This window comes from Elgaria multicarinata, chromosome 9 (assembly GCF_023053635.1).
Source record: "Elgaria multicarinata webbii isolate HBS135686 ecotype San Diego chromosome 9, rElgMul1.1.pri, whole genome shotgun sequence".
Taxonomy (NCBI): domain Eukaryota; kingdom Metazoa; phylum Chordata; class Lepidosauria; order Squamata; family Anguidae; genus Elgaria; species Elgaria multicarinata.
Genome location: NC_086179.1, coordinates 83,055,366 through 83,069,725, shown reverse-complemented (window position 1 = coordinate 83,069,725; position 14,360 = coordinate 83,055,366). Strand labels below are relative to the sequence as shown.

Below are 14,360 nucleotides of genomic sequence, written 5' to 3'. Positions count from 1 at the left end.
CCGTCGCCAGCCTTGGACTGGTGTCCTCATCGTCCTCCAAGGCATTGACTTGAATATGACTCCTTTAGAGTAAATGACCCGCGGATTGCAGCCATTAAAACATGAACTCCTCAGCAGTTTTCTTCGAAGTGAAGGATGTCCAACCCCCATTATATTTACCTAGAAGTCAGCTCCAAGTGTTTGTTGAGGATGGGCGGAGATCTTGTAGGCTGGGACTCCTATGCATTCTTCCTGGGAGTGTGCCCCCTTGGAGGGAAAGGGGGGCTCTTCCTTGCAAACATGCAAATCTGAATGCCTTGTGTCGATAGAACTGCAGTTTAAAGGCGCCAATTTGACATGACTCCACCCAGGTTAATTCCTCCTGAACACACTCCTTGTGAGGGCGGGGGGGGGGGAATGTGTGTGATTTCTACCCAGTTAGGTGCATTTTAATGAGTGAAGTGGGGATTGTAGTCTTCATGAACGATTGAGAATAAGGAAACCAAGAGTAGTAGTTGTTCCGGATTAATTCAGGTGGAGAACAGGCTTCTAAAGGAGGGTTAGGGCTAGGGTGTTATCTGGAAATAAATTGCTCGGAATTCAATGGGACTTCGATGTAAATGTGGTGAGTATTGGAGGATCCAGCATAGGTAGCTAAGGGGAAAGTTGGAAGAAGAAAATCGTAGGGTTATTCCGCCGCCATAAACCCTGTTTTTGGCCTTTTGTTTTAGAAAGTTAGTCGAAAACATAGGATTAAAAAAAACTGATTTTGTTTCCTTTGAAACAAAACAAATAGTGAGTTGATTGTATCAGAGATAGTTTATTTTCAAATAGAATTTTCATATAATGATTAATAATAAACAGGATCGTTGGGCTTGTAACAATGAAAATACAATTTGTAACTATGAAAATACATCCTGCATATCAGATATTTACATTACAATTCATAACAGTAGCAAAATTACAGTTATGAAGTAGCAACGAAAATAATTTTATGGTTGTGGGTCACCACAACATGAGGAACTGTATTAAAGGGTCGCAGCATTAGGAAGGTTGAGAACCACTGGATTAAGCTTTGTCTGTGAAAGCTTCTGCTAGCGATTGCACAACCATCACTATCGCTAGCACAATTAGTGTGAGTGACAGCAAGGCTAGATCTACACTCCTGCTTTATAGCAGTATTGAAGTGTACTGATAACTGTCGTGGCACAATCCACCTTCCATATGCCACTTTCCTAGTGTTATTTCCTGTGATTTTGTTTTTTATTCCACATTGGCATAAGCTGTAGATCTGGCCCTAGCCTAATGAGGTGTGTGCAGTGCTTTGTGCAACAGTTTGCAGAGCAGCATGCACAATGGCATGTGCAGTGCTTTGCCCAAGCAGAAACAGAGCATTGGATTTGACACTTGCAAAGGATAAAAATGGGGTTTCTGCAAGCGCTAGAAGCTTTGCACTAATTAAATGACACCACTGGATACAACCCATTATGTGCAATTATTTAGCAGTATCTGCACAACTTGACCCACCAGCCTGAATGCCACCAATCAGCTATGTATTTTTTACCTATCAGGTGTTCGCGAAGTAACCACCAAACGAACCATAGTTCTCCACCACCTGACAATTCAGGACACATGGCTGGTAGGCTGCCATCAGTTTGGTGGGTCACAGGTTGGTGTAAACTGGAGTCAGCACAACTTAGGGAGATTCAGGGACTGAAGCAGCACCTACCAGTTTCAGGAGTTGCGTTACAAAGGTACAGAAGTTGTAATTTGGACATACCCCCAAAGTGTCCCCTGCTTTTAGACAGACAGTGATCTAACCACCCACCAATTTCTTGTTTTCTATTTAAAGGAAGCTGACACCCTCTGCAAATAACCCACTAGAAATGACTGAGATAAAATATTCCATTCCAATGAACCAGCACAAAACCTTGGCAAGGACTCATATATCCTGCCCTAATAGACATAGGAGCCATGCATTTCCAGAAACAGGAGGTCATTCCCACTCTGAATTAACACGCAGCAGAACTAGCACTGATGGCATTAGAGGTGTGCACTGACCCCCAACTCCAGCTTTAACATGGACCCTGATTCAGTGCTTTGAAAAACAGCCCCATTGGATTTAGACCAATTCAGTCTGTCCATTTTAACTTGGCACCAAACCAGACTTAAGGTTCCGAAAATTGAGGCTTCAGGCTTCCTATTGACTATCATGGGCAATTTTAAAATAAATACGGCTATAACTTTTTCTTTCTTTCGCAAAATCGTATGAGACCTGCAGGCATAGTAGCCCCTTAAGGGATTATGCCTTCCCAATGTCAGAAAAGAAGGTAAAGGGAGTTTTGTGTGACGGTCCTTTATATTTCGATTTAAAAAACAACAACCAAGAAACATGAACTCCCAATAACTTTTCTTTTTCTTAGCAGAATTGCATACTTCAGGGTGATAGTTCTTGAGGGGGTGGGGTTGCATAAACCAGTCTTGATATTTTGAGTTCCTCTAAAAGTGATCACACTTATCTCCCTTTGTTCCTTGTGCACTATTGTTCTTAAAGTGACAGATAGCCGGGATTGTCTCTAAGCAAGAAACTTGAAAAATTTCAGAAGGATAGGTACAGTGGTTCATACAGAAGGGAAGTCCTCAAATTTGGTGGTGAGTGATTTGCTTCCTATTCCCTCCCTGAGCTTTTGAGACACTGTGGGTAAAAATGATGCTCGAGAGGCCCCAGGCAAGAAACCTGCAAAGTTTCAGAAGGATAGGTGCAATGGCGAGGGGATCATGATGATTAAAATCCCAGCTAAGGCCTTTTCATAATGAAATACGTGGGCACTGGAAGTACGGCAATCTCACAGTCCCATCCTTGCCTTCCCCCAAGGTACAGTGATTGCAGGCCTTATTAAATATGCCCTAGGCAAGGATTTTAAGGTGGACCTGCCAGTCACTCAACCATACTGCCTCCTCCCACTTATAAACAGCATTTAGAGAAACAAAACTAAAAGATACTAACTGCAGGAGACTTAAAGTCTGTATGAGCATGTCTAGACCAGGGGGGTGGAGGGGGAGGATCTTGCGATATGGTCATCATGAGATCCTCCCCCTCAATCTACATGTGGCGTGTGATGTCCTGGGCAGAAGAGGACATCGTACCCGCCATTTTGGATGTTTTTTAATCAGAAATTTAGCTCTCCATTGAAAAGGTAGGCTGGTGTGTGTGTTTTTTTTAAAAAAAAACCACTCCCCACTCCCAGCCCTGATGGGCACGGAACTCCCGAGAATCTCGGTGCCCCATACCCGGTTCCTGGCTCCTTGCATTTACTCGTGAGGAGCTGGGAAGAAACTGAGACAGCGCCCACACATTCCACACTCTCGGGACAATCCTGAGACCATGAGAAAAATCAGGATTAAACTTGTCCCGCTTATCCTGGAGAAAGGGAGGGATCATCCCTCCCTGCCCCCAGGATCTACTGTGCATCATGTGAACGCACAGGCATTATCCTTATCTAGCCATGCCCTATGTCTCCCATGTCTCTGAAACACGAGTCCATTATAAAACCTTGTTTGGCTTAAGCTTCAATTCTGTTGGCTTTGGAGGGGAGCCTGCTTTGCCTCAGGAAGCAACAGAGGTGGACTGAAGTGGCCCAATTCTGCTAGGGCTTTGTTCAAATCCAAAGCACATCCCTCAATGATATCCCCAGGCAGTAGGATGAGTAGCACTAATGATATCCCTTGCAGCATCCCCTGCCTTAAGCAGACGTTGATCTAGCCAAACACCGACTTCTTTGTCCTTTCATAATGGGCATTGTAGTCCAACAACATCTGGAGAGCCACATGTTGCCCACTCCTGAATTAAAGGAAGTGAAGGCCCTCTACTAGCATTCCAGTGGAAGTGACTGAGAATAATATTCCCCTGAAAAGACCCGGCAGGAAGCAGTGCGAAGAGCTCCAGTACCCTGCCCTATGACATACAGAACAGAAACAAAAGTGATAGAAGTTGGGTTCATTTCAAGCAGCATGTAGGAAGTGTGCAAAGGTTGACACTCATTTCCAAGAACAGCAGGTCAATCTACCCTGCCTAAGCAAGCAGCTCCAGGAGTAGCACTAACCCTAATGACCTCATTTTCTGCTGTGTCAATTAATTCCTCCAGTGTCTTTTTAAGCTATTTTTACAGAAACCTGCCCATAAACTATTACCCTTTTCCTGTCTGTACTCAATTAGCAAATACCCCTAATATGCAACCTATTCAGCACGAGTTGCTACAGAATTCACACTGAACTCTCACCATCAGGAAATGCCATTTTAGATAGTTGTTGATTCTAAACGTAAACCATGTATAGACACCTGCTTGATACAGAGAGCAGGTATAACAGCAAATTCAGATGGACCATTACTATGTACGTGCACGAAGAGGCAGAAGGACTTTGGCAAGAAGTGGGGACATAGAAGGGGGAAAGAAGTAGAACTGTCTGATCATGTGGAGCTCTGTAATTTCTATGCATGTCATCTACACGTTATCACCACAAATAACACACAGTTGCAGCCTTTGAACTTTGCCTGGCCCCTCCCCCACTGTACGCCAGCAGATATGCAATTTTACGCAACAAATGCATACCTAGATATTGCTTATTCTCCTCTTCTCTCCGCACACATTTTTCCAATTCCTTATTTTACCATTTCGATTCTATGCCAATGCCATTATTCTCTTTAAAGGGTTGTAAACTGCTTTGGAACACATAGGCAGAAAAGTAGCATATAAGCAGTAAGGAACCGAAAAAAGATGATATTTTAAGTGGGCCTTTGCCTAGGGAAAGAGCCTGGCACCTTGCTTTTCTGCAGCTAAAAAAAATAATCATAATGGCCTTAATAAATGATTGACACCCATCCCCTGTGAATTCAGCAATTACCTGAGGTGTTAGTTACAAAGCAGAGACTTAAAACATTTTGTGTATTTCTTGAAGTTGCAACAAACCACAAGAGACATGCCAGAATTTACAAAGAGGTAACAACACCAAGGTCACTTGGCCCCTCTTCTTCAATTAGCAAATTCCAAGTATGTAGAAAAGAATGATGAAGAAGCATCATTTCTATAAAAAGCACAAAAGAACAAGGGGTCAAATTAAGATCAGGCCTGCAGAAAACTGCTGCATATTTACCAGAGGGCAGAACAGCACTAAGAGAAAGATTCAGATAACTCTGAGAATAGCATACATCTTAAAAAGTAGTGGGATAGTTAGTCTCTTTTGACTTAAGAATCCTCCCAAAATAAGAAATGGACCATCAAACAAAATGGGAGAAAGACAAACGATGACAGAAATTTGCATAAAATACACATATGCTAATTTATATGTATAGAGGCAAAGTCAGACACCATCATCATCATTAAACAGAAATATCATTCATCTCACCATAGTGTGGAAGACTATAACCAAGAGCCTGCATGTTCAAGTGCTACTTGTTGAGGGGCAACAGTTGTTATATGTTTTTCATCTTTAAACCAGAATTGGTCAGAACAGCTCTTCAAAGAGAGGATACCTTCTAATAAAGGACGGTCCTCTGGTAACCCTTCAAATAGAGGACTGTAAAAGAGGACCCATAGTCCTAGAGGCCAAACAATATAAACCATCACACACACCAATAATTTCCCAAACATTAACTTTAGCCCACCAAAAAACACCATTCCCCCCCCAAAAAAAACACCAAAATACTAGCCCACAATTTCTATGCCTTAAAATGAAAGCAAGATTACTAACTTTTCTCTATGTGGTCACATGGAGGAATTTCTGGTGCCACCCCTCACTGTACTCTATGGGACTGTGTGGTTGAAAAGCATTGATGGCTATCTAGTAACCATTCATCTTGACTTGTTTCCCCTAAAAGCAGCGTCCATATCAGACAGCAAGCTTTGTTTTGTTCTTTTCACAGAAAAAATGTGTGCACATTTTTGCATGTCTTGTCCCCAGCGTAAACATAATTTGTGCATATTTTGGGAATGTACATACTTTTTTCCCATCTATTAAAGTTTTCTTTTTAAAAAGCACTAAGTATGCATTCTTCCATGCACATTTCTCAATACAGGGGGTGTTGTTCCACAAGTCATTTTGGAAATGTATGGCCTTCAGCCGCAAATTTTGTTCAGATCTGTGTTTAGTTCCAAGAGGTGCAAACTGAGTAACGTCTAGTCAAAAACAAAGCTGAAATTCATTTCTCATACATCCGTAGCTAATACCACATGTACGTCATGTCATGGCACTCTTCTCATGCACATAACCGAAGAAGTACATATTAGTGTCACTCAGTCTTTCTGTAATATGGGCCCAGCCCACATTAGCTAAATAATAGTCATTGTATGACCAGGAGTATTACAACCTCTTTTTTATACATCTGGCAAGACAAGAGAATAGATCATCAGCATCTAAGGGGACAACAATATTAGGATGCCTGCAGTGGTGACAGTCAATTTGAGACCATCATAAGAAATTAACAGTCATCTCCTACAATTTAAGACAGCCTTCTTCCACCTGGACTAGAATACCTGTCACCCCTAGCCAGTATGTCTAATGGCTATGAAAGATAGGACTTGATGCCCCAAACATCTGGAGGACACCAATTTGGATAGGATGATTTGCCCATCTGAAAATTCCTTTTGTCCAGATGGCTTTCTAGCACGAAGGGTGGTATATAAATGTTAACAACAACAGCCTTTAAAGGACAAAAGAACCATGCTAGATCAGACCCAAGTTAGTATCCCATTCCTACAGTGGCCAACCAACCCACAATTAGGATATAAATGCAATGAACAAAAGTCTTCAATGACTTTTCACTGTAAACACCAGGGAGAAAAGGCATACTATCACTGAGAATTCTTGTATCTGGATGCGAAAATTTATAACCAGGGTCAGATCTACACTTTGTGACAAATCATTATGGATGCGAAATAAAAAGCAGGATATAACATTATGAAAGCAATATATGGAACGTGGATTGTGCCCCAACAGTTCTAGCCCAGGTGGGTGTCCTTGTCTTAAGAAGGTACCCAAAAGAATTAAGGTAAAATCTCTCCCTTTCATGGAACATCATTTACCTGAGGACAGACATCTTAGGTTCTGTGACAAACCAAGCTCTCTTTCTCCCTCTCCCTCTCTTTGACAACTGCATTTAAATAGCCCAATCCAAAAAGCACCTGACTATTTAAACTGATAAGCTTGTTATCAGCAGCGCTGCTGATATAAAAAAAATGCTTTACGGAGGGGCCAGAGGGCTCCTCTAGCACACTTTCTATCTCTTAGGAAAATTCAAGGTTTACAGCCCTAGCTAGATAGGCCACCTACACGCAAGGGTACATGGAACTGAGTTTGAAAAGAGAAGCAAGCTCTGTTTCTCCTGTACCGAAATGCAGTGTAGCTGTAATGCTGCTGTCCTCCCCACCCCCGACAGTGCAGCCATACTGGTGTTTTTCTGCAGTATAGCCCTAGTGGTATTCAATAGGCATAATGCAAGCACTGTGATATTGCATGTCATCCCAGTCAGATTTGCGCTGACCTCACTTACAGCCATCAATTTTATTTCTTTAAAATGTTTCTAGGCTAGACCCTTACAGGTGGCATACAAGAATAAAATGCAAGTAATTAAAATTCAGATAACATCAGCAGCATCAACAATGAACACCAACCCAGTCTGATAAAACATAATCAGGGATGGGCCAGAATAAACAAGTAAGTCAATTTGACTTCCCCAAATGCCTGAAAATATTAAATTGAAATATTAAGTACCCTGCAGGTTTGCATGATAAAACCTGCTGGACAAAAGTGAGTTGCCAACTTTTTTCTTCTTCCTTTCAGAGCTCCTATGCCTTTAACAAAGTGAAAACAACCAGGCAATTCAGTTAGAGAGATTACCCCCATCACTATACCTCCATGCTAGGAAGGACCTCACCTTACAGGAGTCAAAGAGGAATCTTCCCAGGGGCTTATTGAACAGGAGGCCCAGGCTCAAATATCATCTCTTCCCTTCTCCTGCTACCTGGGAACTTAGGCCACAGCTAGACCTAAGGTTTATGCTGGGATCATCTAGGGTTCGCCCCTGCCTGAGCACTGGATCCCCTGTGTGTCACCTGGATGAACAGGTTTGACCCCTGGTCGATGGCACATTTCTAGCTATGGCCTCAGTCTTTGTTGGAGGGGGATGGAACACTGGAATTGACAGTTCCCAGAGTCCACTACAGGGTCAAGAGGGCAGAGTTGAGCAGAGGTGGAAGGCAGTCCACTACACTAGCCACATGGCAGAGGTTACAGCTTGAAGACCCTCCCCAAAACATGGGTCTGGTGAAGCCTGTTGGACACAATGGGAAACCATTTAGGGGATAGGCAACTGCCTTGCTTTTTTAGGCTAATTAAGCTTGGAGGATAACTGCAAGCATTCACACTCCCTTCTGGTGTGAAGAGGTGTCTATTTACTGAATAAAGCATTGTGGGTTGCACAGCAGACCTCTTTATTGTCTCACATCTCTGTGTGAGGGTTTGGAATCACGGCACCTGACCCCTCATGCTAGTGTCCCAATCCAGATCAGCTGGTGGCAAAGGAGAGGGCTTTCTCATCTGTGGCACTCTGGTCATTGAACTCCCTCCCCTGGGAGGCCGGCCTGGCACCCACTTTATTATCTTTGAGATATACAATTCCCATATGGTTGCCGGAAGGATACTCTATTTTAAAAGACACCCTAATTGGTGGTTTTAATTGCCCTTTTAACTGTATATTGCTCTGATAGCGTCTTGTGCTGATGGTGTAATGTGGCACTAGCAATTGAATTTTATTATTGTTTTGCTTTAAGTTAACTTGTAAACCAACCACAAAATAAATGTTATGAAGGCAAGTATACAAAAAGCTTAAATAAAACCATTAAAATGGAAAGTGTGAGGAAATGCATCTGGGCTTTTCTGCTTACAAGGCTTTCACTCTGTCACTGAACTTTAATCCAAGGGTTGCACGGAGTATGCACACCCAGGTGGCTCAGCCGTTACCTGCAGAAGCATTAGAATCACTCCACCCTTCAGATCAATTATTCCATGTTCTCCCCCCATAAGAGCACATTTGTTTAGACAACGTTCCAGGCATTTTTACACACCCGAACGCTGAATTCTTTATAGGGATGGATGAATTTCTCGATTTCAGTTTCTCATATTGATTTATTTAAAACGTTTATATACCGCTCCACAGCTAAACAGATTCTGGACTAGTGAACAATAAAAAATAGTTACTTTTAAAAACAGAATAGCTTGAGGAACAGTGGCTGGTCAGTCAAGGAAGGCTTCCTGAAATAAAGGCATTTTCTGGAAACAAAGAAACATTGGGACCTGCCTGAGCTGTGGATTTCAATTCATAATGTTTAATACATGCACTTTTTTGCTAGTACATGCTTCTTTTCAATATTTCTTAATATAAAGGCATTTTGTATCTCTTCTCCCCCCCCCGAATACCCATTTCTGTGTGAACTTTATCCTCAGACATGCATTTTTGTAGGCATTCTTGGTTCAAGAACTGCACTGCACAACTCTGAAATGTGTGAATACTGAAGAGTTAATTGTATTCTGGCTCATACGTTGGTCTGGGAAGTACAGATTTGGCATGTTCTCATCAAAATGTAAATTCAGTTCTCTCCCATTCCAATTCCCTTATGCCCAATCAGCTACCTCAGGAAACATCTGTCACTAAGGACTTCAGCCTCCTCCTGTGTTAGTGCAGGCAGTTATATAGTATTAAAATTGTAGGGCAAAATTGTGCTTCCCTCACACATTGTGTGGAAAAATGTCTACAGGCATACTACCCTGAATGCCCCCAATCTCGTCTGATCTCATTAATATTTGGATGGGTTTGGAGAAACTCTATGTAGCTCAGAATGGCTTGGTACATCTGCTCTCTACAGCCAGAACTTCCATATCCAAAAGAGACCCTGTGCTTCATGTCAAAACCAAGCCATTTTCTTCTTGACATCCCCAAACAGATTGGGCAGAATACTCATTATAGCAAAGCTATAACGTCTGCATCAGACATTGAAACTGGTGGATTGCCATGGCATCCAGCGCCAGCCCATTCATGAAGCAGGGTGAGGCCTCTGTATCAGGTGGCAGAGTAGAAGGAGTAGGAGGATTGTTGCACACCACTGACACACCATTCCCCACCAGGAGGGCTCACCAGTAATCCACCCTCTCATTCCCTCGTTGTTCACAGCTGGAAGAAGAGGCTGTGGAGATCTCACAAGGGGCCTGTATGAACTCCTATACATTTTGTTCAGCTCACATTTTGATTCAAATTTTCCTAATTTGCACTCCCCATAATTAAACATGAACCAGAATGCAATTGTGCTCCAAAATCTGCATCTTTCCAAACTTTGCAAACCAATTCGTCAATTACAAAATGTACGCAAAGAACATGAGAATTTGGGGAAAGTGCACACGAAATGCATGTATTACAGAAAAGCATGCACAAAATCACTATATTACAGGGGAAAGGCATAGATTTAAAAAGTGCATACAAAAATGTATATGGAGAAAAGTGTGTACAAAATATGCACATTTCCACATGGCCATTGAAAACAAAATTTGCAAACTGGTGGAGAGATGAACTGAACAGTAGAAATCCACTGAATTAAAACAAATCTGACAGATTCGCTCATTCCTGTTCTCAGCTTGTGTGATTAGCACATGTTGTGCTCTCAGTGGGAGTAGGACAGCAATATCAGCCAACAGACAGTTGAGCGATCACATCCTCTTTTCGCGGAGCGCTCTGCCTGCCATTTTGGATTTTTTTGCCCATAGGATTGCATTGTGAAAAAGATTGGTGGATAACTTTTTGTTTTTCAAGCAATTTGAAACTTGGTGTGCTTAGAGAGTCATGGGTGGGGGTAATTTTGAGCCTATTTTCAGCACTCTGTGTTGTGCAGTTTGCTTGCTATAATTTTTTTAAAAATAGGGTAAAAAAAGCAGGAGAGGTACCTTTTTGAAGTGCTGAGAGGCAGATTCAACTCCCAGTCATGATCACCTGATGAAGCATCCTCCAATCCCAAAGTTGGAGGGGGGATAGGCAAAACGGGATACTTAGTAACTTGGGATACTGGGAAACTTCTCTTTCTTAGTCTCTGAGAGGACTTTTCCCAATGTTTTTTTAAACAGTAGCCCCATCAAATGCACAAACACAGAATCCACAGAAACGAGGAAGATTTGAAACCTGGGCAGCTCCTTTCTCCCACAAGGATGGGGCATAACTTCCTGCTTGAGCAGTCATCATATTCTACTTCCAAGTTGATATTAAATTCCCACACAGAAGGCATTTCAGTATGCGGATTTTGTAAAATACCTGCATGCACATGTACTGAGAAGCCTTAACCAACACCCTTAGACCATGATTGTCCACCTTTTCACTCTCTTCCTACAAAGTGCCAAGCAATTTAGTCTCCCGGGAGAGAAAGAGTGGAAGAGCTTTCGTGGCAATGGCTGGGTAGTATTTTAAGGCTTTGGGTTTGTTGTTTCCATAAATCTTTAAATTATACAGAAATTGAATATGCTTGTTGAGGAGGCCTCTGAATTTTGTCAGAGAAAAGCCTACAGCATCTTGGACCATGCCCAGAGAATATTTCTAGGGGGAGAGAGAGTGAGAGTGAGTGAGAGAGAGAGAGAGAGAGAGAGAGAGAGAGAGAGAGAGAGAGAGAATGAACTTGTTTGGTAGAAATATATTCCTTTGAATTGGGATAGCCAACATGAATTCCCTGAAATAGGCAGGGCTGCAATTTTGATCCATGGCTTACTCAGTAAGCCTTACTGAGCCTCAGAGCACCTTCTCAGTCACAACACTCCTATCAAAGGTCTCCCATCTCAGGGTTTAACAGAGTGCCACTCCTGGTAACTAGCTGAAGCACTGGCTTTCAGCATGTATAGAAGTTTTGCTTCATGGGACTGACAGTTTCCTGGTTCAACTACATAGCATAACATCAGCATACAGAAAGCTTTCTACAACACGTCTCCTCTGTGCCATTAAATGCTTCATCTGCTTTCTGTACATCAGTCTGCTCATGGAAGTATAAGAACAGTGCCAAGGGAAAAGAAAAACTTAGGGGTGTGCACGGACCCCCCGCTCCGCTTCACTTGCAGATCCGCCATTTTCCGGATCGGGCCGCTCCGCCCCGCCCCCGCTCCGCCCACTTCCGCTCCGCTCCGCCCAGAGCTCCGGATCCGGATCCGGAGCTCCGTTTCCCCCCCCCCCAGGCTTGCATTGAAAGCTAAAAAATTATACAACTTTTTTTCTGTTCAAGTTAGAAACCTCATGTTTGGCACCATGACACCTCATGGGGATATACACACGCACGCCAAGTTTCAAAGCAATCCCATCATCCCCTGATTTTTGGCGAATTTTTGAAAATCGGGCACCCCACACACAACATCCCTGCGAGGTGGGCAGGGGAGGAGGGAGGGAAGGCAGGCAGGCATGCAGCTGGCATTTCTGGGGGCATAAGGAAGTGAGCCAAGGATAAGCCAGTAATGCATATAAAATGGAATAAATCAATAAATAAACAAAGGAGGGGTGGAATTAAAAGCAGCAGTGTTGCTCAATAAACAGCAAGAAGAATTTTTTTAAAAAGGCTATATCTGTCTTTTACCAGCAATAGGGGGACGTGCCCGGGGGAGGGGGAAGTAGCTGCCAGTTCAAGACAGCCACCAACAGCTCTGAGAAGAAGTAAAACGCTCACTTCAACTCATAACAGGCATTGCTCCACCACTGAGAAGTAAACGCTCACTTCAACTCATAATAGGCATCGCTCCACCACTGAGAAGTAAACGCTCACTTCAACTCATGATAGGCATTGCTCCACCGTTTTACTCTCTTTGGAAGGCTCTAATGGCCTTCCAGTGCAGGAGAGAGTGGGGGCACGTCCACAATGAGATGCCCTAGGGGAGCTCATCCCCTTGCACCACATCTATTCAGTTGTTCACCAAGGTTAGGGTGGGGAGCAGTGCTGTGTTTCTATCTCTTATTCTTGGCTTAGTATATGATTTCAGGTTGTGTTTGTGCATTTGGTAGGGCTACTGTTTTAAAAAACACTGGGAAAAGCCCGTTCAGATGAAGAAAGAGAAGTTTCCCAGAATCCCAAGTTACCCGTTTTGCCTATCCCCTCCTCTAACTTTGGGATCATGTGATCATGACCGGGAGCTGACTCTGCCCCTCAGCCCTTTGAAAAAGGTATTTTTCCCACCGATTTTTAAAAAACTTCTAGCGCGCGACCCGGACAACGCAGAAAGTTGAGAGTAGTCTCAAAATGACCCGCATCCACGACTCTCTGTGCACAAGAATTTTCAGAATGATAGCTTAAAAACCAACCCAGTTATGCCCGAGTCTTTCCCTCAATGCAATCCTATGGGCGAAAAGCCGAAAACGCCGTTTGAGCCGCGCGGTTGACCCGATTTTCACAAAAATATAGCACGCGACCCAGACAACGCAGAGAGGTGAGAGTGGTCTCAAAATGACCCCCATCCACGACTCTCTGAACACAAGAATTTCTAGAACGATAGCTTCAAAAAGAATGTAGTTATGCGCGATTATTTGCCGCAATGCAATCCTATGGTGAAATGTTTTCAAGATGGCGACCGGAGCGCTCCGCCTGAACTAAGAGCTCTGAAAAATGGCCGCTTCTCTTTGCCTTGCTTCTAGGGGGTCCGCGGTCCGCTCCTACTCCGCCTCTGGGTAAGGCGGAGCAGGCCAATCCGCTACTGCTTCTACGCTCCTAATCGGAGCGGATCACACCCCTAGAAAAACTAGCAATCTTTCCCACCGCCACAAAGTCAGAATTAGCTAGTCCCTACATATCAAGACTATGGAACAAGAAAGAAAAATTGAGGGTTTGTTGCATCCTGTGGCAAGTTTTATTTTAGTTGGCTACTATATATTTTTATTATTTTACGGGTGGCAGTTTTAAAGATTTTAACCCAGTCTTTTGGCCTTAATTGGCCCCCAAGGTAGCTTGCAAATATCTAGATATTTAAAGCTTGTAGAAAAACAAATTCCTTCAACTCTTATTCTACAAAAACAACATACCTGAAATTTATGTTACCAAGGTGTTTTTGGTATGTTTCGGGCTCTCTGGCTTGCTTACGATAACTGCACATGGAGAGGCAGGAGGTTTCACTAACTCACGCACACCAGGCACTCATTTGTTCACATGTGTTCCTACATGCTTACAAGTGCATCTTCTTAAATATCAGGGGGGAGGTGAATCTGTTCTGCGATTCTGCCAGAACCAGTCAGAAATCAAAAGGAACTCTCCAAGGTGCTCCGCTTAGGCATGTTGTAGACATAAAAGCAACTGCTTGGAAGATATCCCATATGTACGAAAGGGACA

At 43.1% G+C, this 14,360-nt stretch overlaps 1 protein-coding gene across 1 annotated transcript in view; it reads right to left on the bottom strand.

Moving 5' to 3' along the window:
* The window catches only part of CD36 (CD36 molecule (CD36 blood group)), a 94,060-nt gene extending 79,955 nt beyond the window's left edge, over positions 1-14,105 (bottom strand). The window contains exon 1 of the mRNA XM_063134214.1: positions 14,057-14,105. The gene's annotated coding sequence lies outside the window, so the exon portion shown is untranslated. The remainder of the gene's footprint in view (positions 1-14,056) is intronic.
* Positions 14,106-14,360: the final 255 nt, after the last annotated feature.